Here is a 26645-nt window from a genome sequence, read left to right on the forward strand (position 1 = left end):
CTCTCAGTGTTAATGGATTTAACTCTCCAATTAAGTGACAGTAGACTGTCTAGTTGGATTAAAAAGCAAAATCCTTTTATCTGCTGTCTTCAAGAGATACACTTTGTCCACAAAAACAAATATATTCTGAAAGTGAAAGGGTGGAATAAAATCTACCAAACAAATGGTCCCCATAAACAGGTAGGCGTTGCACCCCTAATATCAGATAAAATAGACTTCAAATTAAAATTAGTGAGAAGAGATACTATTAAGGGATCTCTCCTTCAGGAGGATAGTACAATTCTAAATACCTATTCACCAAACAATGGAGCACCAAAATTTATCCAAGAAACACTGATTGTTGGGGACCTTAACACACCACTATCCCCAGTGGATATATCAACCCAGCAAAAACTCAACTCTAAACAACTGAATAGATCAACTAGACAACAAACATGTACCGAATATTTCATCAGCAGCATTAGGATACACGTTCTTCTCAGCAGCACATGGAACTTTCTCCAAAATAGACCACAGTTTAGGTCACAAAGCAAATTTGTCTGAATTTAGAAACATTGAAATTATGCCTTGTGTTCTCTCTGACCACAAGGAATTAAATTAGAACTCAACACCAAAAGCCACCAAAGAAAGTCCTGTAACACACGGAGGCTGAACAACACACTGTTGAATCACCAGTGGGTCATAGGAGAGATTAGAAAAGAAATTCAGATGTTCATGATGTACAACAAAAATGAACACACAAATTACCAGTTCCTCTGTGACACAGCAAAGGCAGTACTCAGAAGCAAGTTTATAGCTCTGAGTTCCTACATCAACAAATTGGAGAGATCTGAAACCAACAATTTAATGAGACATCTGAAGCTCCTTCAAAAAGAGTGGCAATTTCAGGCCCACAACCGACAAAAACAAAACAAAACAAAAAAGAGTGGCAAGCTAAACCCCAATCCAATAGATAGAATTACATGCATTATAATCTAAAAAAAAAACATAGAAAGAACCAACAAAACAAAGAGTTGATTCTTTGAAGAAATTAACAAAATTGACAGACTCTTAGCAAATCTTATCAGAAGAAGGAAACAGACCCAAATAAACTCAGAGATGAGAATGAAAACATCACCACAGAAATTGGTTAATTACCTGTAGAAAACTAAAAGCTAGATCCTCATATATTTGAAATTTGGTATTGGTATTACTCAAGCACTGTTTTTTTCTGTTTTTTTTTTTTTTTTTTGTGTGTGTGTGTGAAAATACTGTACAGAGGGGTTACAATTACATGGGCAAGATAATTAGCACATTTCTTATCAAGCATTGTAGCTTCCTCCTTTGTTTCCCCTTCCCATCCCTCCCCATCCTCCCCCTGCCCCCCACCCAATCCTCCCTGCTCCCCCCACCCCCCACCAAAGTTGTAAAGTTAGTTTTCAACATAACAACTTGTACTGTTTTGCTATTCGGATTGCCTCTTCTACTTCATTGAAGAATGAGGTTGTAATATTGATAGGTATTGCATTGACTTTTGTAGATAGCCTTGGGAAATATTGCCATTTTCACAACTCTAAATGGATCAAAGACCTTGGAGTCAAAGCAGACACCCTGAAAACATTACAGGAAGGAATAGGAGAATCCCTAGGTCTCCTTGGCACAGGCCGAAATTTTCTTTTCTTTTTTTTTTTAAATTTAATTTTATTATATTTGTGAACATACTGTACAGAGGAGTTACAATTACGTGGGCAGGATAACCGAAATTTTCTTAATAGAGACCCAGAAACACAACAAATCAAAGAAAAGTTGGGCAAGTGGGATTGCATGAAGCTGCAGACCTTCTGCATGGCAAAGGACATAACTAGCAAGATCAATAGAAAGCCCATGGATTGGGAGATCTTGAATATACATTTTTCTAATATGGGGAGGGGAAGGAAAATAACAAAATGCTGAAATAAGGATACAGGTTGAGCCATTGTAACAATGAGATGTACAGGACACTGTTGAAAACGAACTTTACAACTTTGACTGGGGGGGGGGATGCAGGAGGAGTTGGGCATGTGGGGAGGGAAGGGATTGTAGGGAAAAACAAAGGAGGGTGTAACAATGCTCAATAGAAAATGTACTCATTAACTTACTCATGTAACTGTAACTGCTCTGTATAGTATTTTTACAATAAAAAACTTAAAAAAATCTGCTTCCAATCCTGAGACTGATGATAGATTCAATGTTATATGAATTTGTGTTAATAGTTATACCAGAATAAATATAGTCAAATATTTCATTTGCATATAAGAAAATAAAATTTGTTGAGATTGTTTTAGAAGTAGAGAAGAGGGTAAGTAAGAGTGATAAAAGGTGTTAGTTTAATGGGAGAACATTATATGCAGGCATGGACATGTCACTATGAGCCCCTCCCTTTTTGTACAATTAATATGTTAAGAATAATCTCAGAAAAAAACTGATATACTAGATAAAATAGCTTTGTTACATGAAAAAAATCTAAGTTAGTTTATGGATATAATTACTCCAAACAAAGTTATCATTTTCTCATAGGGATTGAGAGGTGCCAGTCATCAATATAAATAAGCATCTGTGTGCCAAACAGAGTGCCTTCATAGATGGGAAGATTCTGAATTTAAGATTGGCACAAGTTAGGGGCTGGGAAGGTGGCTCAGTGGTTAAAGCGCTTGCCTTGCATGCCTGAGGCCCTGGGTTCGATTCCTCAGCACCACATAAGCAAAAAGAAAAAAGCCGGAAGTGGAGCTGTGGCTCAAGTGGTAGAGCACTAGCTTTGAGCTGAAGAGCTGAGGGACAGTGCCCAAGCCCAGAGTTCAGGCCCCATGACTGGACCCCCCAAAAAAAAAAAAAAAAGATTGGCACAAGTTAGGGATGTGTATAGCAGTTCTTTGCTTTGGAATTTTTCTATGTATGAAGCAATCAGTTATTTAAATAACGTGATGAATATGTATAAATGCTAAAAGTGAGTATGATCAGTGGGTTATATGGCTCTCTAATACTTTGTTGTGAAATTGTACAATAGTTTTACCATATATCGCTATCTGGAGAAAATGGGTAGACCCTTTATTATTTTGCACACATACATTTGTATGCAAATTTACAGTTATTTCAAAGTTAGAGCTAAAAAAGGTAATCAAAATAAATAATATGAGTAAGGAAAGCTAGAAGAAAATGAAAATTATCCTTGTTTTTATCTTCCACAGAAAACCAAATTAGTACTTATGTTTCCTATTTTCCCCACACCTTTAATTAATTAATCAAAATAATTTTTAGCTTTATTGATTTTAATATTCTTTCTCTGATCAATAATATAATGGACGGATTTCTTTATTTTGGTAAACTACACATTTTATCAGCATGACCTGTAATCCCACCTATTTTAGGTAGGGGTAGGAGGATCATGGTTTTACATGACCCTCAAAGTCAAAGAGAGCCAAAAACAAACAAGATATAAAGCAAGGCTCTGATGGCTTGTGCCTGTAATCCTGAGATTTGAGACTCACAATTCAAAGGTAGCTTGAGCAGGAGAGTGTGTGATACTCTTATCTCGATTTTAATCATTAAAGTGTAGACAGGAAGTTAAGCTCTAGTTCAAATAGTAGAGAGCCATCCTTGAGCTAAAATGCTCAAGGATATTGTCCAGGACCTGACTTCAAGCCCTAGAACTGGCACAAAAGAGAACAACAGGACAAAAACAAAATGAACATGAGAGTGGGACATGCATGCAGTCTCAGCTATGCAGAAGATAGAGGTAGGAGGATTTTGAGCCTAGTCTGGGCAAAGTTATTTAGAGAGCTTAGCTGAAAAGCAACACTAAAAACAAGTGGACTTGGAATGTGGTTGATTGATAGAGCACTTACCTAGGCCTTCAGGTCAGTTCCAAATATTACCTAAATTACTTAGAATGACTCATACAAAGTCATGCAAAATTTAGGGATTTTGAGCAGTGAGTTATATGATAAAAGCAAAATTTATATTACCGTAGTATTTTTGATGGTTAGTCATCCATTCATTCATTAATTTGAATGAATTCCTGGTATGTTCAAATCTTTGATTTTAGAAATAAATAAGAACACATTAAGTTTACTCAAAATAATCAAAGTCATAGCTGAGAGCACAATGTGAGCTCCATTTTGGGGTAGGAAAGGTACTGTTTTTAGATCTTCTATGTCATCCTATCTGTGCATGAGCAGCTAGCTTTGAGATCTGTGAAGCTAGGATACTTCTCTGTCATCTCCTCCAACTAAATGGATCTTATACCAACCAGCTGTCTCTGCCACTTGCAAGATGTTCGTGTACACAGTGAGCATCATTAATTGCTGGCTTTAATAACATCTTATCCCTGAACCACCAGTGCAACTAAAACATGGTCTATCCAGCACTCAATCCATTTGGGGAATATTTTATAATTCTGGAGGGAAGAGTGAATAGTTTTAATTGTTTTTAAATAAACAAGTTTAGAGAAGATTCATTTTGTACTAGAGTTTACTGATGGCATTTCCTCAAATCAAAGGCATGTAGTCTGTCTCTTGGCTTTCTCCAGTCTCTAGTTGTGACTAACCACCTATCCCTTTGATTTTTATGAGGCTGAGTAGTGTTAGTATATATCTAGTAGTCAAATGTCAAACTCATGGTCTAGTTGTCACATAATTCGGAGAGATTGACATTCTCATTTAAATATGCTATTAAAATTAAAAAATATCTCAGGCTGGGTGCCAGTAGCTCATGCCTGAAATCCTGGCTACTCAGGAAGCTGAGATTTTAGGATTGCTGTTCAAAGCCAGCCCAAGCAGGAAAGTCTCTGAAAATCTTACCTCCCATTTACCACCAAAAAGCCAGAAGTGGAACAATGGCTCCTATGCTAGAGCACTAGCTTTGAGGAAAATAAAAATAATAAACTCAAGACAGCACCCCAGGTCCTGATTAAGGCCCAAGACTGGGACTTATACTTCAGAAAGGCATTCTGTGAGAACAATTTCCTTGGAAGGGAGAGAGGTTTCTGTGAATCCAAAGAGCAATGAACCTCTCACATCTCTTGAGTTCTTCTATGGCCAGCCAGCGGGGTCCTATCCGTGCCATTTACTCAGAATCCCTGATGTGCAGATGAGCCTAATGCTCTACATGTGCTATAGTGTAATTCAATTTGTTTTCCCTGGATGGAGACATTAAGTTTTGAAAAATAGTAAAATGTGCTTGCCTTGAGCAGTGTTTGAGAAAAATAAGAATTTCCTTGTTACTGTCTATTAAGCCTCCCACGAAGCTTAAAAAAGCTTGTGGTTGAAGGAGTTTGCCTGAGTTGATTTCATCAGAAGCCCATGTGATCGAAAAATAACCAGCAACAGCAAGCAAGCAGGGTTTCAACTCAGTGATGTTACCCTTATCTGAATAAAACTTGTTGACAATATTTATTACGAAAAGAAATTGTTTTTCTAGTTTTTCAATTTTAAAAGTATTGTCAAAGTCGATTTGACTTCAGTGTTTTTTTTATGTGTTGGGAATTGTGCCCAGTGTTTTATGTGTTGTATCTCATTTAATCATACATCTGGACACTTGTGTGGAGAGCAGGTGTTTGTAAATGGCAGCCAGTTAAGCTTATGACTTATAGGCTAGTATTGTGCCCTGGGGCAGCAAGAACAGAGGATGTGCTTGACCTTACAGTTGTGTCATGGAAGGCACTCAGGGATGATACTAAAGTTCACTTTGTTCAAGAGAGGAAAACTGCTCTTTTCTAATATATGGTATGATTCACTGACTTGGCAAAAAGTCTTTGTTCTGTGCCATCTCCTTTGAATGTAAATGTCTCTTAACATTTATGTGCTAATGACATATAAGACCCTCCAACCTCTGGCTTAAATGGTTGTGATTTGTGCAAACTGTAACCAAATGCAGAGTTTGCATCTTGATAAAAAGAACATAGCTCACAAGAAAAGAACTGAGAATGATTTGTTACTTGTATCGAAGCAGGAGAAAATGGGAATTGCTTCTAAAACAACATTCCCCTTGAACAAAAGAAGTATGGTGATTTTATTCTAGTAAGCTGTACATAACAATGTAGCAAAGTCTTTTAGAAGAGTCCTTTCCTTAACATGTTCAGTTAAGGAGCGTGTTGCTGAGCATGACCAAGTCATAGTTCAAGAAGGAAAGTTAGTCCTCAGGAAAGCAGGACATATTTTGGGGCAGATTAACTCAAGATCATGCAGCCAGTGTTCAGAAGGTTAAAATGGTAGAGAAGAACATTTCAGGGCTATGTTTGGCTTGCATCTTAGAGATGGCAGACAAGAATGCCTCAGGACATGTTAGTTTTCTTCAGAAAGTCTCATTGAAACAAAAAGGAAAGGGCAGTAGCATAGACATCCCTTACAGGGGTCCACCTCTTTCAGAATGTTCTGTGTGGAGGATTTTGAACTTGGGAAGTCACAAGATCATTGATGAGATGATCTTGTTTCTGTGTGCCCATGCTTGAGAAGCCCATTCCTGTCTGTGTTTGAGTGACTCCTGGAGGCTTTTCCTGAAAAAGAACTTGAGCAGTTTGTTGTTTGAGAAATTTAGATCTTGATACAATGAAGGTCTTAACTGATGTCATTAGACCATTCCTGAGATTTTTGTCTCTATGCCCTTTCAATTATTTAACAGGGTTTTTTTTCCCCTTCAGTATCTGGTACATGTTAACATCCTTCCAAGCCTGTGAATACAGTAGTGGAAAACAAATGTCTTTGAACACAATGTTGACATATTTTAAAAATTTCCATTCTTACTGCTCATCCCAGTGGGAGCCACCAGCTGGACTTATTTCTCTCCTAGATCCCTGTCCATATACAGATTAAACTTTGAGGGACTTTATTTCCACATTCCAATTCTGCTTCACCTAGGAAACTTTAAATAAGTGCTTCTAATTTAGCAGATACAGTACTGGAAACCTTACAATTAACTTTAATCACTTTCAGTTTACTCTCTAAGGAGCATATCAATTAAACAACCAAACAATAGAGAGATCTATTTAAGAATGCAAAAGAGGAGAGTGGTGGAGGGGGCATTTAGGAAGAGAACCAAGCACAATCTGTCTTTGGGTTTTCCTTGCTGCATAATTCTTGATGTCTTCCTCTCCATCCTGCTATAATAAATACTTATAAATTGCTTTTATGGAAAAGCACTAATTCCTTACTTCTCCCACAAATTAGTTAAAGATAGGAGAAAAGCTTGGCGTCCTTGCCTCCATTTTACATCTTATTCTGCCACCTTGCAGCTACTTTAGAGTTAAGGAAGGATAGGACTGATGATAACATCTGGAGACAAGAGTCCAAACTTCCCTCTAGTCAATATTGCCTTTTGTACCATTACTAGCCGCTGCCTGATCATCCTGAGATGATAATCACCTGGCTTCCACTGCTTCCACTGCTTCCAGAACTATTATGCACATGTCTTGCTCTCTGTCCTAAAAGCTTATGTATCACCCAGAAGATGGTCTGAGTGCTTACTTTATCTCTTTCCACAGTTGCTCCCATGTCACATAATAAGATAGCCTTTCTTTTACTTTATCACTGTTCATATATTTATTGGGATGCCGGGGAGAGTGGTCAGAATGGGCATGTGGACTCTCCGGAGTCTAAGAGTCTGAGAGTCTAAGTCTAAGTCTAAGCCATAGAACTCCCAGTCACACTACTCTTAAATCCTTTACTACATTCAATCAAATCCATTTGTTTTACAACTCAAGCTCTATTTCACTCTGAAAACAGGGTTTGCTTCACTCATTGCCTCGCTGCTTTCATTTGCCTGGCATATCATGGATAATAAATAGTAATAATTAAGTAATATCGTTTAGGAGTAAGTAAGCAGGAAGTATCACATAGAAGTCAAAAGACTAGGATGAGATGATTTATTTGCCTATCTGTACTTATAGAGGACAGGAAACTATCTTCTGGCAGTATCCTGCAGCTTCTACATGGTGTCTGGATGTTTGTCTTTTTTTCTTAAACAAGGCAGAGAGGGACTAGATCTATAGCATCAGAGTTTAGGATTAAAGATTATTGTCTTTGTTAGAGAAGAAGATCTTTTTTAATGCTGAAGTAAGTTAGTGGCAAAGTTTTGGTGAAACTCAGATGTAGACCACAAATTTTCAAGAAAGTAGAGGTAAGAGGTTTATAGTCAGGAAGAAACTTGTCTAGAGTTTAGTCAAGCTGAGGGGCATGAATGATTCTTTGGTTGTACTTCAGAAGTGTATTTCTTACCTTTCTTTCTCTAAGAGTCTAGTATATAGAACATAGACTTAAACTAACCCTAACCAGGGAAGAGGTGACACTGTTCAAAAAGAAATATACTCATTATCTGACCTATGTAACTGTAACCCCTCCATAATCATCTTTACAATAAAATAAATTACAAATGAATACAATTAAGTAAAATTCAGAGACCAAACTGGAAAAAGTTTCCCCTAACCTGAATGTTAATTGCTATGATTTTTATTGTAATATATATATTATTGTAAAGATACTGTACAGAGGTGTTACAGTTAAATGAGGAAGGTAAAGAGTATATTTCCTGTCGAGCAATGTTACCCCCTCATTTGTTTTTCTCTAACCATCCCTTTCTTTCCCACCTCCCCATCACCACCCTTCCCCCCTTCCCCTGAAGTTGTAAAGTTTGTTTTTAATGTAGTATCTTGTACATTTATTGTTACAATGGGTCATCCTGTACCCTTTTTCAGAATTTTATTTCTCTTTCCTTTCCCAAATTAGAAAAATGTATATACAAGATGCAGGGCACCGACATCAAATACAGTGACAGCAGTGGTTATACCATGGGGAAAAAATACACAAAAGAAACAAAAAAAAATCACATAGTACATTGTGAATACATTAAAAACAACAGCAAGAAAGATAAAACCTCTTGTGTCCCTATCTTGGGGTTCATTTTGCTTAGCATCAAGTTATATGGTCATATGTACATAGCTTTTGACCTTTTCTGCTTGTCCTACACAATATACTAGTTATTGCAAATAAGAGAATCCATGGGACCTATGGGTGGTCCCATTTATCTTTCTATGGAAGCAAAAGAGGGGATTACAATTTGTCAGGAACTTTGACTTTCTAAACACTTGAGTTCTTATGAAAAGGTTGTAATCAAATATGATAAATGCCTATTTATTACTTTGGCATGAATATATCATTTTTTTCCATTCTCCTTGAAATTTCACTATTTTATTATCCCCTGCCAAAGGGGAGAAGGAGATCAAGGAAAAGAGAAAGCAGAAGTCAGAGAAGCCTCCTTCCTCAGAAGGTCTCTCTTGTAGAGGTGAGGAGGAGAGAAATTGGAAATAGATTAACAAAAAATCCCATACTACATTGTGCCCTAGGCACTGGTCCACAGACAGACATTCAAATAGTCTGCCCATGAGGCACTGATTGTTTTGGCTGCTTCTGCTCTCATTTGATTGAAGCAGCACAGGTTTTAAGAGCTTCAAACCTCAGCTCTGATCTGAAAATGAAGTTAGGTGTTTGAGAAACAGCTGCTAGAAACAGCTCGGCTCCCTCTGGAGCCTCTGGTCGGCTTCAAAGCAGCTGCCAGAAGGGAGGGAGGCAAGTAAACTATCTTGTATGTGTGTGTGTTAATAAAACAAAATGACTCTTCCTAAATAAAGCATGGCTGTTTTCCCTAGTATGAATTTAACTCTAATTCCATCTTTCTGTCTCTTTTGAGGTTCTAAACAAAGAAGTCAGAGCTCCCTCTTCCTTTTGGGGCTCTGGAACTGGAGCCAATATAATTGTATTGAATATATATAGGATACAATATAGTCTTGTATCCCTGGATTCAACCAAGTGTAGGTCAAAATGTTTGGAAAAATAATACTTAACATTTAGAGACATTTCTGTTGTCATTATTCTCCAAACAATACAGTATAACATTACCATTGTATTCAGTACTGTAAGTAACCTAGAGATCATCTAAACTATACAGGAAGATGTGCATAAATCATATACAAATACTATGGTATTTTATACAAGGAATTTGAGTATCTTTGGAATTGGCGTGTGTGGGGATCTTGGAACCAATCTTCTATGAATATTAAGGAACAATTACATTTAAGCTCTCTGAGCCTGGGTTTCCTCTTAGTTACTCAGCTTAGACCTTTGATACTATAATACAAACAAAGGACATAGAAAATGGTAAAACTAAGTATGAGTGAATGCCTTCTGTTAATCTTGTTCATGTATGTATTTTGTTAGAATCTCTTTGATTGCTTTATTTACTAATAGGATGATTAGCTTTTCCTGAATGCTTCAGATTTTTCCAGTGTAGTACTGCAAGTCCTGTTTATTTGGGAAATCCTTCAGTCCTGGCAAACCAAGATGGTTAGTGCTGTGGTTTGGATCTTGAATGTTGAAAGGCCCAGGTGTTAAAGCCTGGTCCAGAGTAGTACTATTGGAAGATACTGTAATGTTTAAGAGTTGGTACCTAGTCTGGAAGACCTTACATTATTGAGATCATGCTCTAAAAGTGATTGAGGGACCCTGACCCCTTTCCTCTGTTTTCCTGCTCATGAAAGGAGCAGCTTTGTTTCCTCACACACTCTTGCCATGATATGCTGTCACTTTGAGCACAAATCAGTGGGGCCAACCAAATTAGCAACTAGAATTTCTAGAACTGTGAACCAAAATATTTCTTTTCTCTTTACAACTTATCTCAGGTACTTTGTTATAGTAACAGAAAGCTGACTAATACAGTAAGCCACCCTACATTAACAACAGGTAGTCCTTACTCCACAGAAATTTAAAATCAATCATATATTCTTACTGCTATGATCAACATTGATGCATATACTTCTGTTGATATTTAGTTTATTGTTATTATGTTATAGCTTCTTTTGCTAGACTCTAAATTCATAGAAATTAAAGAATATACTATCTTTACATCATATTCATCACCAAATTCTACATTTACTTGGTGCCATGGTTCAGATGAGTGTCCTATGGAGGTTTGTGGGTATAACCTTGGTCTCCAGGTGGCACTGTGAACCTTTTAAAGGCAGGGCTCTGTGAAAGAGACTTAAGTCCCTGGGGGTTGCACCTTTGAAAGGGGTTATAAGATTCTGGGTCATCCTCCTTGTCTGCTTCCATGAGAGGAGAGATTGGTGCTAAAACTAGGTCCTTGCTTGCCATCTGTTCCCTTCAATAGAAGCCTTGGACTAGAACCTTCAGATTAATGAGCAAAATAGCCATTTTTTCCCTCCATAGTTACTCAGATAATTTGCTGTAGTAATGTAAAGCTGATTAGGCATTCAGTAAATATGTATATAGAAATTATGATATAAGATAAATGTATTCCTTTTCTTCCAATTTATTATGATCTTGATCATATCACTGAGCTATCTAGTGTTTAACTTTTAATCTGAGACACACTCACACATGCATAAACACTGAACTTGACTATCCTAATTATTATTCTAACACACTTTAATGTGTTTAAGAATCCCTTTGTACAGCTACTTAAACATAATACACATTTTTAAAAAGAATCATCTGGCTGTATCACTGAAACAGAATTTGGGTACTCTATGCCTGAAATTTTGGGTAACTCAGTCCAGGAAGCTGAAAACACTCAAAGTAATTACTATGTCTCAATAATACTAGGGAAACATATTTATGCTCTTACCTGATGGGTTTTCTTCTGGCTTTCTTGGAGTAGTATTGCTTTACACCTACTGATCCACTGAAATGATCAATAATGTCTTTTTTCATCCTCAAATGTCTCTGATGGTTGCATAAGCAGTAACTTCATTATGTACCTATGCTTAATGAATCCTATAGACTACTCACATGTCTGGGAACTGTTCCCCCCCCCCCCCATATCTCATAGCTTTTCCTACTAACCCATCTAATAAAATAAGCTTACTTTTTCACCTCCAAAAATTATATGCATCATCTCAAAAGTGGTAATTGCAAGAGATGATGATTTAAATCTGTTTTATTTTAGCGGTTTGGAAGGCTAGTTTACTCAAGTCACTTAATACAAAGCTTTCTAAATCTCTAGATTTCTATACATCTACATCTATAGCCTGTAGTTTTAACAGAAATATGATTGTTATGAATCGAACCTTCTTAATAAGAATATTCTCTATAACAAAAAGCCTAGGAAGTTAATCTAGAAAACCAACTTGGTAATCTTATTAGAAGCCTTCACTGAAAAAGTTATAACTCATTGTAAAGCAATGATTTCAACTAAATCCTCTAAGGTTTTGAAGATACCTGTTTCTTTAACGCAAATTAGGGAAGTTCATTTAACTCTGGGTTTTATATTCAGAAACTATATTTGTTTTGTATTTCTTAAAACAGTAAAAATGAGCATATTGGACAAGGGGTATAGGAGGCAATGCAGTAGCATAGATCTCAGTATTGTATTGCATAAATGTAAAATTCTGTTTCACTATTAACTAGCTATTAATATCCTCTTCAGTAAATGCTGAATGGTACAAGAGAGTGTTGTGAAGATTAAAACTTTCTTGTCTTTGTGTCATCTCCTTGGCAGCTCTGATTTTGGCTGCAGCTTAGGTGGAAAAAATTTAAATCACACTGATCATACACCACATCAGTCATTGCTTATGCCCTGTACTTTTGCCCATTGATTTCACCAAACCCCATGAGCCTTTGCAAAAGTAACAGAAATGAAGAGGGGGTAAACCTCAACTTCCAGGAGTTTGGAGCCAGTGAACATATATCTTAGCTTCTAGAATGTTGAGAAGACATTTTCATGATTCTCAGAAGTTTGATTTGGTCAGGATCTGGCTGTCAGAATTAGTGACCTAGAAAAAAGGTAGTGTATTAGTTCTTAACATGCTGCATCTCATTCTCTCACTTTCTCATTTCCCAAACATCTTCTTACTCTCCTTATTTGGATGCTATCGTAAAGAAAAGCAAATGAAACTATATAAAACACACTAGTCATCTCTGCGAAAGTTAGCTGTAACTACTAACAATAATAAAATGATAATACTTTTATTTTGTGCTGTAAAGAATACTTTTCTTTTAAGATAGACTTGGGATGAAAATAATCTTTTTTTCTTTCTCATTTTTCATCTATATCTATATAGATCCTCCTTTTAACAAGATTGATATTTTTTGTTGTATACTTTTTACTTCACAGAAATGCTCTAAGAGTGCTAAGGGAGTGCTTTTACTTGGTTCTTTCATCCTTCAGGCAAATTCAGGGGAGTAGATTCAATCAAACACCTGTTAACTTTTTTATATTTTATTGTTCTTTTATATTTTATTGTTGTTTCATTAATGACACTGGCAAATGCTACTATTTGTTATATTTCAGAGATGTAGGCAATCACTTTTTTTCTTTTTAAATATATATTTATTGTAAAGATACTGTATGGAGGGATTACAGTTACATGAGTAAGATAATGAGTACATTTCCTATTGAGCATTGTTACTCCCTTGTTTGTTTTTCCCCAACCATCCCCTTTCTCCCCACCTCCTCAACTCCTCCCTTCCCCCCCCCCCCCCAAGTTGTAAAGTTTTGTTTTTTTTTTTTAACATAGTGTCTTGTACATCTCATTGTTACAATGGGTCAACCTGTATCCTTTTAAAGAATTTTGTTATTCCCCTTCCCCTCCTCAAATTAGAAAAATGTATATACAAGATGCAGTGCACGGGAATCAAATGCAGTGACAACAGGGCTTTTACCATGGGGGAAGAACATACAAAAAAGAAACAAAAAATCACATAGTACATGGAAAACAACACTGAAAAAGATAAATTCTCTTGTGTCCCTATCTTGGGGTTCATTTTGTTTAGCATTATCTTATATGGTCATATGTACATAGCTTTTGAGCTTTTCTGCTTGTCTGGTAAGACTATTAGTTATTGCAAATAAGGGAAACCATGGGGCTTATGTTTCTTTAGGTCTGGCTTACTTCACTTAATATAATTTTTTCCATGTCTTTCCATTTCCTAACAAATGGGCGGTGTCATTCTCTGATGGAGGCATAGAATTCATATCTATATCTATCATCTATATCTGTCTGTCTGTCTGTCTGTCTGTCTGTCTGTCTTTCTGTCTGTCTGTCTGTCTGTCTGTCTATCTGTCTATCTATGCCACATTTTCTTGCTCCATTCATCTACTGAGGGGCAGCAGGGTTGGTTCTATATCTTAGCTATGGTGAATAATGCTGCGATAAACATAGTTGTGTTGGTACCTTAGTATGGTCTTGTTTGTGATCATTTGGGTAAATGCCCAAAAGTGGGATTGCTGGGTCATAGGGGAGCTCTATGTGGAGTGTTTTGAGGAACCTCCATTCTGCTTTCCAAAGTGGTTGAATAAGTTGAGGTAATCACTTTTTAAAGTCACTCCAGAGAAATTGATGATGGTATTTTGAGTCAGAGATCATCTTCTCAACTCATCCTAAACATACAAATTCCATCTTCAATGACAAGAAATTTTAAAAGTTTAGGCATGCTTCCTAATGAGCAGTACAGTTAAAGAAAATTGTAGAAATTTATGGGGTAAATCATTTGGAAAGTGATTTGTTGAACATCATGAATTTTGACTGGTCTTGAGTTAAAGGTAGGCATCTCAATTTACATTATCAGACATTGTCTTTTTAATGTTTATTTTGAAATAATAAGATGTTTATTTTCTTTATTACATTTTACCATTACAGAGTGTTTTGCATGAATCCTCATGGACCAAGACCACTCACAGCTATGTTAACTGATATTTGTTTTTGTCCAATTATAGTACTTCATACAATGTCAATTATAGCCAAGTTAAACAAGATTTTTTTACCTGAACTACAAGCTTCTTGGAAAATAATTTGATTTTTAATTTCAAGTCTCTGACACATAAGAAACTTCAGGAATCTTTGTTCTCTGCATATTATATTTACTTGAATTCCACAAATCCCACTGTAGAGTTTCTCATTATGCTGAGTATAAAAATTAAGTAGAAAATCCTATAATCTGAACAGTTATTTTCATTGTAGGAATAATTCCATTTGGGAAAGACATACCTTCTCTTTAGTGTAAATGAAGGAAATACATATTATTAAAAATAGAAAATTACCACAATTAATAAAAAAAATCACCACAATTATAATGAGTGAATAATAGGTAATGCTTGTATATTGCTTTAGGGATCACATAAAACTTAAAAGGCAATAGTGGCTAACATCTAGTAGTACCTGTTCCAGGGTCAGCACCAACACTGCACTTATTTGTTTTTTTTTAATTTTTATTTATTTTTTATTGTGAAAATACTGTACAGAGGGGTTACAATTACATGGGCAAGATAATGAGTACATTTCTTATCAAGCATTGTAGCCCACTGCACTTATTTGTAATTCACAGTGATTCCATGTGCTATACCAAGCTTAAATATTGTCTTGATGGAGCTGACATAGCTTGTAAAAGATAGATCTGGGACTTCAGCCCAAGTTTGTCTAACTCAATGACCTATATGTTACCTATGACATAATCTATCTTATTTCCTATTTTTTATCTACTTTCATTCTTATTGCCTAGAGGCTATTAATGTCCCTCTTATAGGGTCAGAAGTGAGCCTTAGAAGGGTCTAGCATTTGACCCTAAGCCTCCATGCTGCAAAGGGCAGTGTTAGTAGTCAGTTGGTCTCATTTTTTTCTCCTCTGTCCCATCACCCCTTCCTTTCCCCCTGATTCATATATGGTTGAAAATCTCAGACTTTTGTGTTATTCATCTGAACCATATATGCCTTTTCTGAGTTAAGTTCTGTAGAAAGTAGAACCTCAGACACAAACCATACGCTAACATATAATAGAGAAGAACAATTTTTGGGAAGCTGAAGTGAGGTAAAACAAACATTAAATGGGAAAGGAAAAGAAGACTGGCTGTCTAGCTGTCACAAGCTGACTATTTAGCTTTGTAGGATGCCTTCCATGTATGTATGGAGCTTTATTTTTGAACTGTGAGTCTTGAGAAGGGAACAGCAAAGAATCTTTCCATGGCTTATCATCTCTAATTTTTCAAAGTTGTCTTCATTATGTGTCAATTACCCTGTACTTCTGGATCCTACCATTCAGTCCTGGAGCAGTTCTTCTTGAGAATGAACTGGAAAACCTACCCCAAACCATAGACGTTTTCATGTGGCAAGCCAGGATATGTGAGCTAGACCAAGAACGGCCATCCTTCTGTGGATTACCTGCAGTTTAGAAGTTCATGTATCCCACGTCAAACAAGGAAGCCTACAGGATGTGTGTTAAGAAATACAAAGCATAATGCAGCACCATGCCTTCCCAGGCCACTATCATCATTTTAGAAAGTTCTGCAATGAGAGTGGTTTATCTGATGGGAAACAATGTCAGTAGGCTGGGAATGTCAAAAGGCTGGGAATCCCTTTAACAGAATGATTTCTTCTGTTCTAGGACTAAGTTATGTCTTTCCTGAATATCTAACGATGAAGGCTGGAGGTTGCCTGTGAAAGCCATGAATGAATGGATTTAATCAATTAACAATAGAGATGCATGTTTAGAAATTGTGTCAGATTATTTGGAACTTTTATTTAGTTAACAATCAACTTTAAACAGGTGTTCAAGGTTGGCATAATAAATTGTCTCTTACAAACAATAGAAGTATGTATTTTCAGGTGTCCAGTAGGAGCCAGGCCTCTACACCCCAGGAGCCCCCAATTCAATTCACTACACAGATATGGCTTTTGGCAAGAAGATGGTGAGAGAATTTAGCGGCCAATCCTCCAAAGAAGATTAAAACCTGCTCCCTCCAGTCTATTAGAGTATAATCATTACCAAACCATCAAACGCATCAAGCAGAAAACTGTAATTCAGAGACCCCAGGGAGATACTTAAATTCCTTTCTAGAGCAAGGCATCAAGCCTCCTATGTCCCCATGCTGGGATCTAATGAACCTTGGATAAGGTTAGGGTACTCTTGATCCAGCGGTGGGGGACCTCTGGTATTGATAACTGCCTCAGAGTACTTTACAAGTGAGAGTTCAAACTAAAGAAGGAAGAATAAGATGAAACTTGACTCAATGACACACATTCTACAGAAGGAAAGAGAATTTGTCCTTCAGATTTGTTCATCTCCATCCTCCTGGACTTAGTAGTGTACAAGCAGATGTTAAAAAGCAATGAAAAGCACAAAAGCTATCCATCTATATTTTCCATCAATTGCTTGTCAACACTTTGAATGGTCACAGGACTGGGAATTGGCACACACAACAAACCAAGGGCAGTGTTCATTATGTGATGAGTGAGGGCAGTAATTTTGGGAAACAGCAGAAATACCATGAATGGAGTTACCTTCCATGTTCTCAACATCAGGCGTTGGCTTCACTGACACAGACATTAGTGTCCTTGGCCTTGAGGACAAGCAGTTTTGGCATGCTCCTCAGCAGGCTGAGTAGCATCAGTTAGCCAGTGAAGCCATCAGGTATGAAAAGCTGGACCATACTTCCTTAAGGGGGAGTAAGGTCTCAGAGGCATATTGCCTTAGAACAAATGCTAGCTCTTACCTGATCTTATTCCACTTGTAAACTCTCTCTGTGTCTAGTTCCCTGTATTAAGGGGAATGACCATCTCTTTGCAAGAGTTGTTAATGAAGACAACAAAGTGATAATATCTATAATAATCCACCTTGCAAAATATCTATAACCTACTAGGTACCTGACAAGTGTTGGAAGAGGTCATTAAGGAATATTTTAGTATGAATAAAGATCATTTTTTAATGGTAACATGCTTCAGGCAAAGCTCTAGGTCCCAATCATATTTCTTAAGGTTTCTTGGGGCAGACAGTGTAGTTCAGTGTTGGGAATATGTTTCTCTGGGTTCTCAAAACTTTGTCGGGGGAGGAGGGAGGAGTTGGGAAGGTGGGGAAGGAAGGGATGGTAGGGAATAAACAAAAGACGGGGTAAAAATGCTCAATAGGAAATGTACTCATTACCTTACTCATGTATTTGTAACCCCTCTGTAAGTAACCTTTACAATAAAAATGTATATTAAAAATAAAGTGAATGCATAAGATTAAAAAAAGGATTTGGATATGTAGGAGTGCTAAATCTTCCTTCCTTACCTGCTAATGGTGAAATCCCGGTCTTCACATCCACTTAACTGTTTAAAAAAACTTACTCTACAGTTTCTAGGAGGTGGAGAAAGGACTGGTTCAGTGACTGGTGAGCCTCTTCTGTAAAAGACTAGATAATAGATATTTTGTATCTACACAAAAGCAAAAGTAGCTACCAAAAATATTCCAAAGGTAAGTGTGATTATGTTCCAGCAAAACTTTATTTATGAAAAAAATAGGTCTGGGCCAAATATATGTAAAAGTAAATGTGGATATATTTCAATAAAACTTTATTGACAAGAACCGGGCATAGGCCACATTTGCTCCATGGTCTGTTGTTTGCCAAATTCTAGAGAAGCAGCAGCATGGTTAAAGAAAAATAGAATTTACTTTCTATCTCTTTTATCAGGAAGCAAACTCCTTCTACTTCTAATACCATGCCATTTCCCTCTCTGCTGTTAACATTTCATTTTGACTTTATAACTCTTTAACTGCATGTAACATTTACATAAGACAGTAAAGTATAGTGATGTATTCATTATTTTTTATTGCCTGGAGGATGAGGGAAAATGAAATGTATTCACTAGCTACCATAGTCAACTGATAAAATAATATGTTCTCCATTCATCGATCAGTATATCAAGTGATATAATACAGATATAGTCAATTATTTTATAAGCATAATGTGTGAAACTCATAATTACTTATAACACTAAATCCCAACTCATCCTGTGAGAGGCAGGAAGTAAATGGATAACTGAAAAATCATGTCTTAGGCATAATGAGATGTTCAGGATTATGTTCAATATGCACATTGAGCAAAGTGAAAACAAGCTATAAAATTTAGAATCAAGGGTGTACTTTTGCACCAATCCACTTAAATATCTGAATAATTCCCCTTTCCAATGTAATGGAAAAGAATACATAGAAGGAGATTTGTCTGGGGCTGGGAAGGTGGCTCAGTGGTAGAGCGCTTGCCTTGCATGCATGAAGCCCTGGGTTCGATTCCCCAGCACCACATAAGCAAAAAGAAAAAAAGCCGGAAGTGGCACTGTGGCTCAAGTGGTAGAGCACTAGCCTTGAGCTGAAGAACTGAGGGACAGCGCCCAGGCCCAGAGTTCAGGCCCCACGACTGGACCCCACCCCCCCCCAAAAAAAAAAAGAAGGAGATTTGTCTTTTCTTATTTAGTATCAGATCATATCAAAGACAATAAAATAGTGACAGCATCTTCCTTATTTTCACTGAATTCCTGTCAATGAATACAGCCTTCAACTAAGTGGTGTATTCAAGAAGCCCTACCACAGGCCCAAAGGTAGTGCATTTGTGTAACATGTATAAGAACCTGGGTTCTATACCTAGCACTGAAAAAAAAATAGAGATGATATTTAGAGCATCCTTTTCTTCACTCCTAACACATGCTGTTAAAAGTTCTCCTAGTCTTTAATTTGCACTCAAAAACAGTAACTTATTTTCCTACTGGACATTTCATTTTATTTTACTGTTCTCATTATACTTTCTTGATTACTTTTGTTTTGAATTTGTTTGAATTTATTGAATTTATTTGAATTTATTGTTTTGAATTTATTATACATTATTGACCATTGGGAAAATAGCAATGCAGTCATTTGTAAAAATGATTCATAGTTTTCAGTACCAAGATATATTTTCTAGTATCTTCTTAGCATGACTTTAGATACATGTTCATAAGTATTATTAGATAGCAAAAGAGGTCTTAATAAAATATTAGTGCTTATAATTGCTTATTTAGGTTATTTAAGATCTGCTGGGAATTATGAAAACGAAATAATTGGGGGGATATAAATTAGTTGAGGGTCATGCTTCATTCCTCATTTCAAAAGACTTTACTCACTACAATGATCTTATTATTCTCATAGATTGATTTGTAATATTGTATCTAGGGACTTACAAAATAAAGCTACCCTAATAAAATGTAACTTTTAGCAAGTTTGTAACACATATTTATTATAAAATAAGTATTTTAACAAGTTTCTAAGTCTTTTTTGGTGGTTTACTAACAACAGAAAGGCCTCCTTTAGCAGTTGTGTAATTTCAATTAAAAAAAGAAGAGAATACAAACTCTTGCTTAGAATTTTGAGTGTTACTTGATTCCTTACACCAGTAGTTCTCAACTGGAGGTAGTTTTGTTCTCTAGGGAACGATGATTTGGGATTGAAGGCTATTACTGGTATCTACTGGGTGGAAGGCAGAGATGTACTAACTATCATGCAGGGCAGAGGATAGTCCCTCCTCTGTCTATCAGAGGAAGTAATATGAGTAGTGCTAAGGTTGAGGAACCCTACTTAGCAGATATTGGATACAAGATGCAATTTGGGAATTAGGTTCTGAAAGAGAACTATTAGTGTTATACTTTTAGTCAGCAAGAGTGATCTAATTACTTTGCTATTTCTCAACAAAGAGGAATATGATAGCTTGTGGGTAAATGCAAATATCAAAGTAAACAGATGGGAGGAAAATTTTGGAACTATTTAATGTTTTAATTATATGGTCATTTCTGAATTTCTATTCCTCCATCTATAACTTCAGAAATATAAAAATATGTGCTTTGCATTATTTTGAGATTTTTTTAACAAAAAGATAAGTATTTTACCTAAATTGAGCACTACCAAACAAATGTTATTTTTATTGAACATTTATTCAAGTTGAGCAAATAATGCTATTAAATGAAGGAAAATTAAGTATAAATTATGATCTCTAAACTCCCATGAGAATCCGTGAGAAATGTTCTGGGTTAGATGCAGGTTTTTATCTTGGGAAACCAGACTCAGGTTTGATCTACAAATGTCATGTTTGACATATTGTTCTATTACCTTTCCCACCCTCCCACATCTGAGAGGAAGGAAGCATAGCTCATCTCCAGCACACAGGCAATATTTCAAGGATATAAATCACCCAAAAATATTTTCAAGGGCTGTTGACAAAGAGTTTTGTCTTTGTTGTTTCTTTTCTGATTGTAAAATAATTCTAGAAGGGGAATTGCACACTGTAGGGAATTTATTAAATACGATGATGAACAGAAAATGAAAATCACTTCTTAGTTCAGCGTGTAGCAAAAAACAAAAAGGGTTTACAGCTTTGACTTAGCGGGTGGCTATCTGAGAACTTCTTTTCCAATTGCTTTCCCCATTGTAGGTAGGTTGATTTCTCCTGTTTTTTTTTTTTTTTTTTTTTTTATTGCAGAAAACAAAAGTAGTGATTCTGACTCCCTGTCACTTAAAAGAGGAGGAGATTTATTACATTTAACTGGAAGGGCAGTGTGGAAACAGGGGTGGTGTAAGTTAGCTGTAATCAGGGTGCTCCAGACTGGCTCTTGCGGACTCCGAGGTTACTCCTTATCTGTCCCTGCTGCTTGGTCATCAGCATGTGGTATGGTCTGCAGAAGTCCTGCAGCGAAGAAGACCCCAAAGTGGTCAGCTTTTAGCTGGTTGTATGTCACAGGCTAGACAATTACTGATTTTCTTTTTAAATATGCTTTTTATTGTAAAAATACTGTACAGAGGGGTTACAGTTACATGAGCAAGGTAATGAATACAGATTTTCTTTTTTTTTTTTTTGAATCCTGTTTTTTTTTTTTTAACCATCAGCTGCATTTCTCCATTGGCAGAATGAAGCAGGTCAAGTAATCATTTCTTAAATAACATGCATGAAAGAAGTACAGTTCAGTGAAACTAGCTTTGGTTAGAATTCAAGCTCATGCAAGAGAAAACAATTCCACCTCAGCCCAGGTACAAAACACTGGAGTCAACATAAATCCATATTTCCTACCTTTTGTCTGTAGCGGTATTTAGAGTTGAGTGTGGAAAGCAGGGCCGTGTCCTTGTTTACAAGGTTCTAAATCCGTAGGTCAAGGACTTTATGTAAATGGACAGTCTATTTTTTATGCTAGTACTACAATGGTGGGGTGATTTATGGGGGCTTTTAGTTTTAATTTTCTTGTTTTATTTTCAAATAGGTCTCATGGATAGATCTCTCTCTCTCTATTTTTAGATATAAAGAAAATAATATGATTTGATAGTAAATATCATACTAATTTTAGACTATAGCATGTTTTATATTCATGTAAGAGATCCTTCCACTTTTCTCAGCCACAAGTTAAGCTTGAAGTTTAGAAGTAGAAAACTTTTTATTTAATTAAAATATACGCTCACTGGCTGCTGAAGTTCCTTCTTTTTCTTTCATTATGAGTTCCAAGATAATATAGAAATCACATGATTTCCCTTGTATTCAACCCATTGTAATTTAACAAAGAAAACTTTACCTATGAATTTGAGGAATACATTTTCTCCTAAGATAAACTTGTATAATGTTTGCTTCAGAACCCAGGAGTTTAATTTGTAACTTTCCATTATTTTCAGTAATTGTCATAGTGTAAGGTAATAACCGATGAAAGAGTTAGAAGAGGAATATAAAAAACATTATTGGGACTAGGCATATAAAAATTCTTACAGGAAGTTTCACATGGTTTATATTAAGAGTGACATTGGTTTCCCTGAAGGTGGCAGTAAGACGTGCTGCAGAGAAATGAATTTCTACTCCGCTTCACTCAAAGTAATTAGGAAGCCAGAACATGTTCACTGAAGTCAGTAGGAGATGGATTTTTACTCAGCAGCTTTTCTATGTGAATTAATTGAATTATAGTAGAAATGAAAAAGCAGACACATTTTAAATGTGAAAAGTATTAAACCCACCCAAATCAAGAAGGGAACCTGGAAATATTCTTCATGCTTCTTTCCAGTCATGAATCTTTCCTCTTCAGTGGTAAGTTCTGCCATGATTTCTGTAGTCAGAGGGTAATCTTGACAGGTTTTAAGCTTTGTATGAATGGAATCCACTATTAGGTTCTCATTTTATGTCTGTTTCTTTTTGTCTCAACATTTTGTTAGATTTGTCCATGTTGCTGTACATAGTATTAGAAAATTTGTTTTCATTCATTAGATAATATATTAATAGATTACTTTATTTACATACATACAGTATATTACCTATTATAGTATCACATTACATATAATTATATAATATGTATAATATATGATATATATTATATAATACATAGTTTATTATATGGAGCATAAATATATATTATATGTAATCTATTACATATTATATATTATATATTACATGTATTACATATTATATATGTTTCGTACAAGATAGTTCAAATTTAAAATAGGGAACAGCCATTATTTCTCAATGCTAATAGTATTACATAATGTTATGTATACATTATATAGTATATTAAATGGTATATAATAATATATAATATATACTAACATATAGTATATTATAATAGATACATTCTGTAGTATATACTATAATATTAAATCTAATATGTAATATAACATATAGTATATAACATATAATATCCTAATATAATACATCTTGACTCTCTGAGAGGTATAGCTAAAAATAAATAAGTGGTTGGTCTGTTTTGTATCTCTAGTATTAGTATTGCTTTGGGGAGGAAAAAATAAGATTTGATAGCTTTGTTTAAATGATTCAAGAGTGAGCAGAATGTATCATATAAAATAGTTCAAATTCAAAAGAGGGAACAGCCATTATTTTTAGTACTAATAGTGCTAATATTTTGCATAATATTATAATATGTATTATATAGTATAATATATTGAATGATATATAATAATATATAACATAATATAGTATAATATATTCACTTTGTAGTATATACTATATTATAATATGTAACATAATATGTAGTGTATAATTATATAATATACTAAATAATATAGAACATATTATTACATAATATATAATATAGTATAGTTTTATATATTATAAAATGTATGTAATACTGTAATTATACTATATAATATTATAAAGTACTATAGTGTTACATAATATATAAAAATATATTACTATGTAATATATCATATATTATATGATATATGATATATTATATGTTGTTATATATTATATACTATATATTATATTGTAATATATAGCTATATTTTATATAACTCTATATAACTCTATATAGCATATAATTATATATTATATATACATATTATTACATATATAGTAACATATGTTATATAACTATGTTATACTGTATAGTTATACATTATAATCTATAATCTATAATATATGATAGTACATATTATTATAATATATTCTAATATCATATATACACGCATATTAGGGCTGGCTTGGTGATTTATGCCTTTAATCCCAGCTATGCAGAAGACAGAAACAAGAGGAGGCTGGCCCAATGCATACTCAAGACTCTATCTACGGGGGTGAGGGGGGGGGATGGGGGGGTCGTGATGGGAAGGGATGGGAAGGGGAAACAAAGGAGGAGGCAACAATGCTTGATAAGAAATGTACTCATTATGTTGCCCATGTAATTGTAACCCCTCTGTACGGTATTTTCACAATAATAAAAAAATAAGAGAAAAAAAAAAGAAAAAAAAAGACTCTATCTACAACATTAACTAAAGCACAAAGGACTTGGTATGTGTTGCTCCACGGGTAACCTCTTACCTGAAGACTTAGTTCATACCCCAGTACTTCCAAAACAGAAGAAAGAGTGGACCAGATGAAGAAAGAAAATAAATTGTTATCCTGTTGGTGGATATTTTTTTCTTCTTTTTTTCTTTTTTTTGTGAAATACCGTATAGAGGGGTTACAATTATGTGGACAAGATAATGAGTACATTTCTTATCAAACATTGTTGCCTCCTCCTTTGTTTCCCCTTCCCATCCCTTCCCATCTTCCGCCCTCCAAACCCCCCACTCTCACTCCCACACCCCGCCCCTCCCCCCCAGCCAAAGTTGTAAAGTTCATTTTTCCACATAACGACTTGTATATCTAATTGTTGCAATGGATCCACCTGTATCCCTATTTAAACGATTTGTTTTTTCCCTTCCCCTCCACAAATTATACCAACATCAAATACAGTGAAAGCAGGGGTTATACCATGGGGGAGGGACATACAAAGCAACAAAGAAACAATCTTATAAATATGTTAGAAACAATCGCATGAAAGAAAAATCATTTGAATACTTATCTTGAGGTTCATTTCACCTGACATCAACTTATCTGACCTTTTCTGCTTGTCTCAGACATATACTAGTTATTGCAAATAAGGGAAACCATAGGACCTATGACTTATGTTTCTTTGGGCCTGGCTAACTTCACTTAATATAATTTTTTCCAAGTCTTTCCATTTCCTAACAAATGGGGCAATGTCATTCTTTCTGATGGAGGCATAGAATTCCATTGTGCATATATACCACATTTTCTTGCTACCAGCACAACTATGTTTATTGCAGCATTATTTACCATAGCTAAGATATGGAACCAACCCAGATGCCCCTCAGTAGATGAATCGATCAAGAAACTGTTGGTGGATATTTGAGTTAATTAAGATTTGGAGGTCATGAACAATTAGGTTTTCTTTCTGTGCTTTAAAATTTCAGTATTTCTGCAGAGAAATAAAAGTGTTTACTCTCTCTCTCTCTCTCTCTCTCTCTCTCTCTCTCTCTCTCTCTCTCTCTCTCTCTCTCTCTCTCTCTCTCTCTCTGTGTGTGTGTGTGTGTGTGTGTGTGTTGCCGAGGACTGCAACCAGAGCCTCCAGACCTGGTAAGCTGGTAAGTACTCTATCATAAAGCACTTGTTAGGCTTATGCCTATATTAATACAAGGATAATAAGGAACCAGAGAAGAGAAGGTTAGCATTTCTCTTTTTTTCAGGTTCATATTAGTTTATTTAGTTTATTAGTTATATTAGTTAATTTAGATACTGTGCAGAGGGGTTATCGTTACACGAATAAGGTAATGAGCACATTTCCTACCGAGCATTGTTACCCCCTCCTTTGTTTTTCTACCATCCCTTCCCTCCCCAACTCCTCTTAATGAAAAAGATTTTCTTCTTCCTTCATCCATAGATTTTATTAAAATATATCAGTTAAGCTTTTCCAAGTATTTGTACTGCTTGAGATTTATAACACTTGATCGAGTTTTTAGTTTTAGAAATTTCTTGGTTATTATGATAGAACATTTTGCACATTTCCCCTGGTTACATGAATATTACTCCTTTTCATGCTCCTTCAGTCCAATTTGTGTATATTCCAACCCTTTCTCTCTTTTCTTGGTTCAGAATGAATAATTTGAACAACTTATCTTTTTAAAAAAATATTTCCTTGTAAAGATGATGTCACAGTTACATCAGTAAGGTGAGTGCATTTCTTGTTGGGCATTGTTAACTCCTTTTATCAAATCACAAATCCTTTCTTCATCTCAGTTTAATCTACTATTAAACTCATTTTCTTAAAATTCAAAATTCAACAATTTTATGTCTACATGTAGAATTTCTATTTTATCTTTTTATTCATTCTGAATCTTTGATGATATTTTTCATATTGTCATTTCCTTTTGAAGACATTAAGTAGTTATTTTGTACATTTGAATTTAAAAATTCTAATACTTGGGTTCATAGGAGTCTCTTGCTGTGGTCATTTTTTTCTTTTAGGAATTTACCACTATTTGCATTAATTTTTCAGGTTTTTTTAACTAATGATGCTTATTGGCTATGAAA

This window comes from Dipodomys merriami, unplaced genomic scaffold, assembly GCF_024711535.1.
Source record: "Dipodomys merriami isolate MVZ:Mamm:240054 unplaced genomic scaffold, mDipMer1.0.p SCAF_41, whole genome shotgun sequence".
NCBI classification, from domain to species: Eukaryota; Metazoa; Chordata; class Mammalia; order Rodentia; family Heteromyidae; genus Dipodomys; species Dipodomys merriami.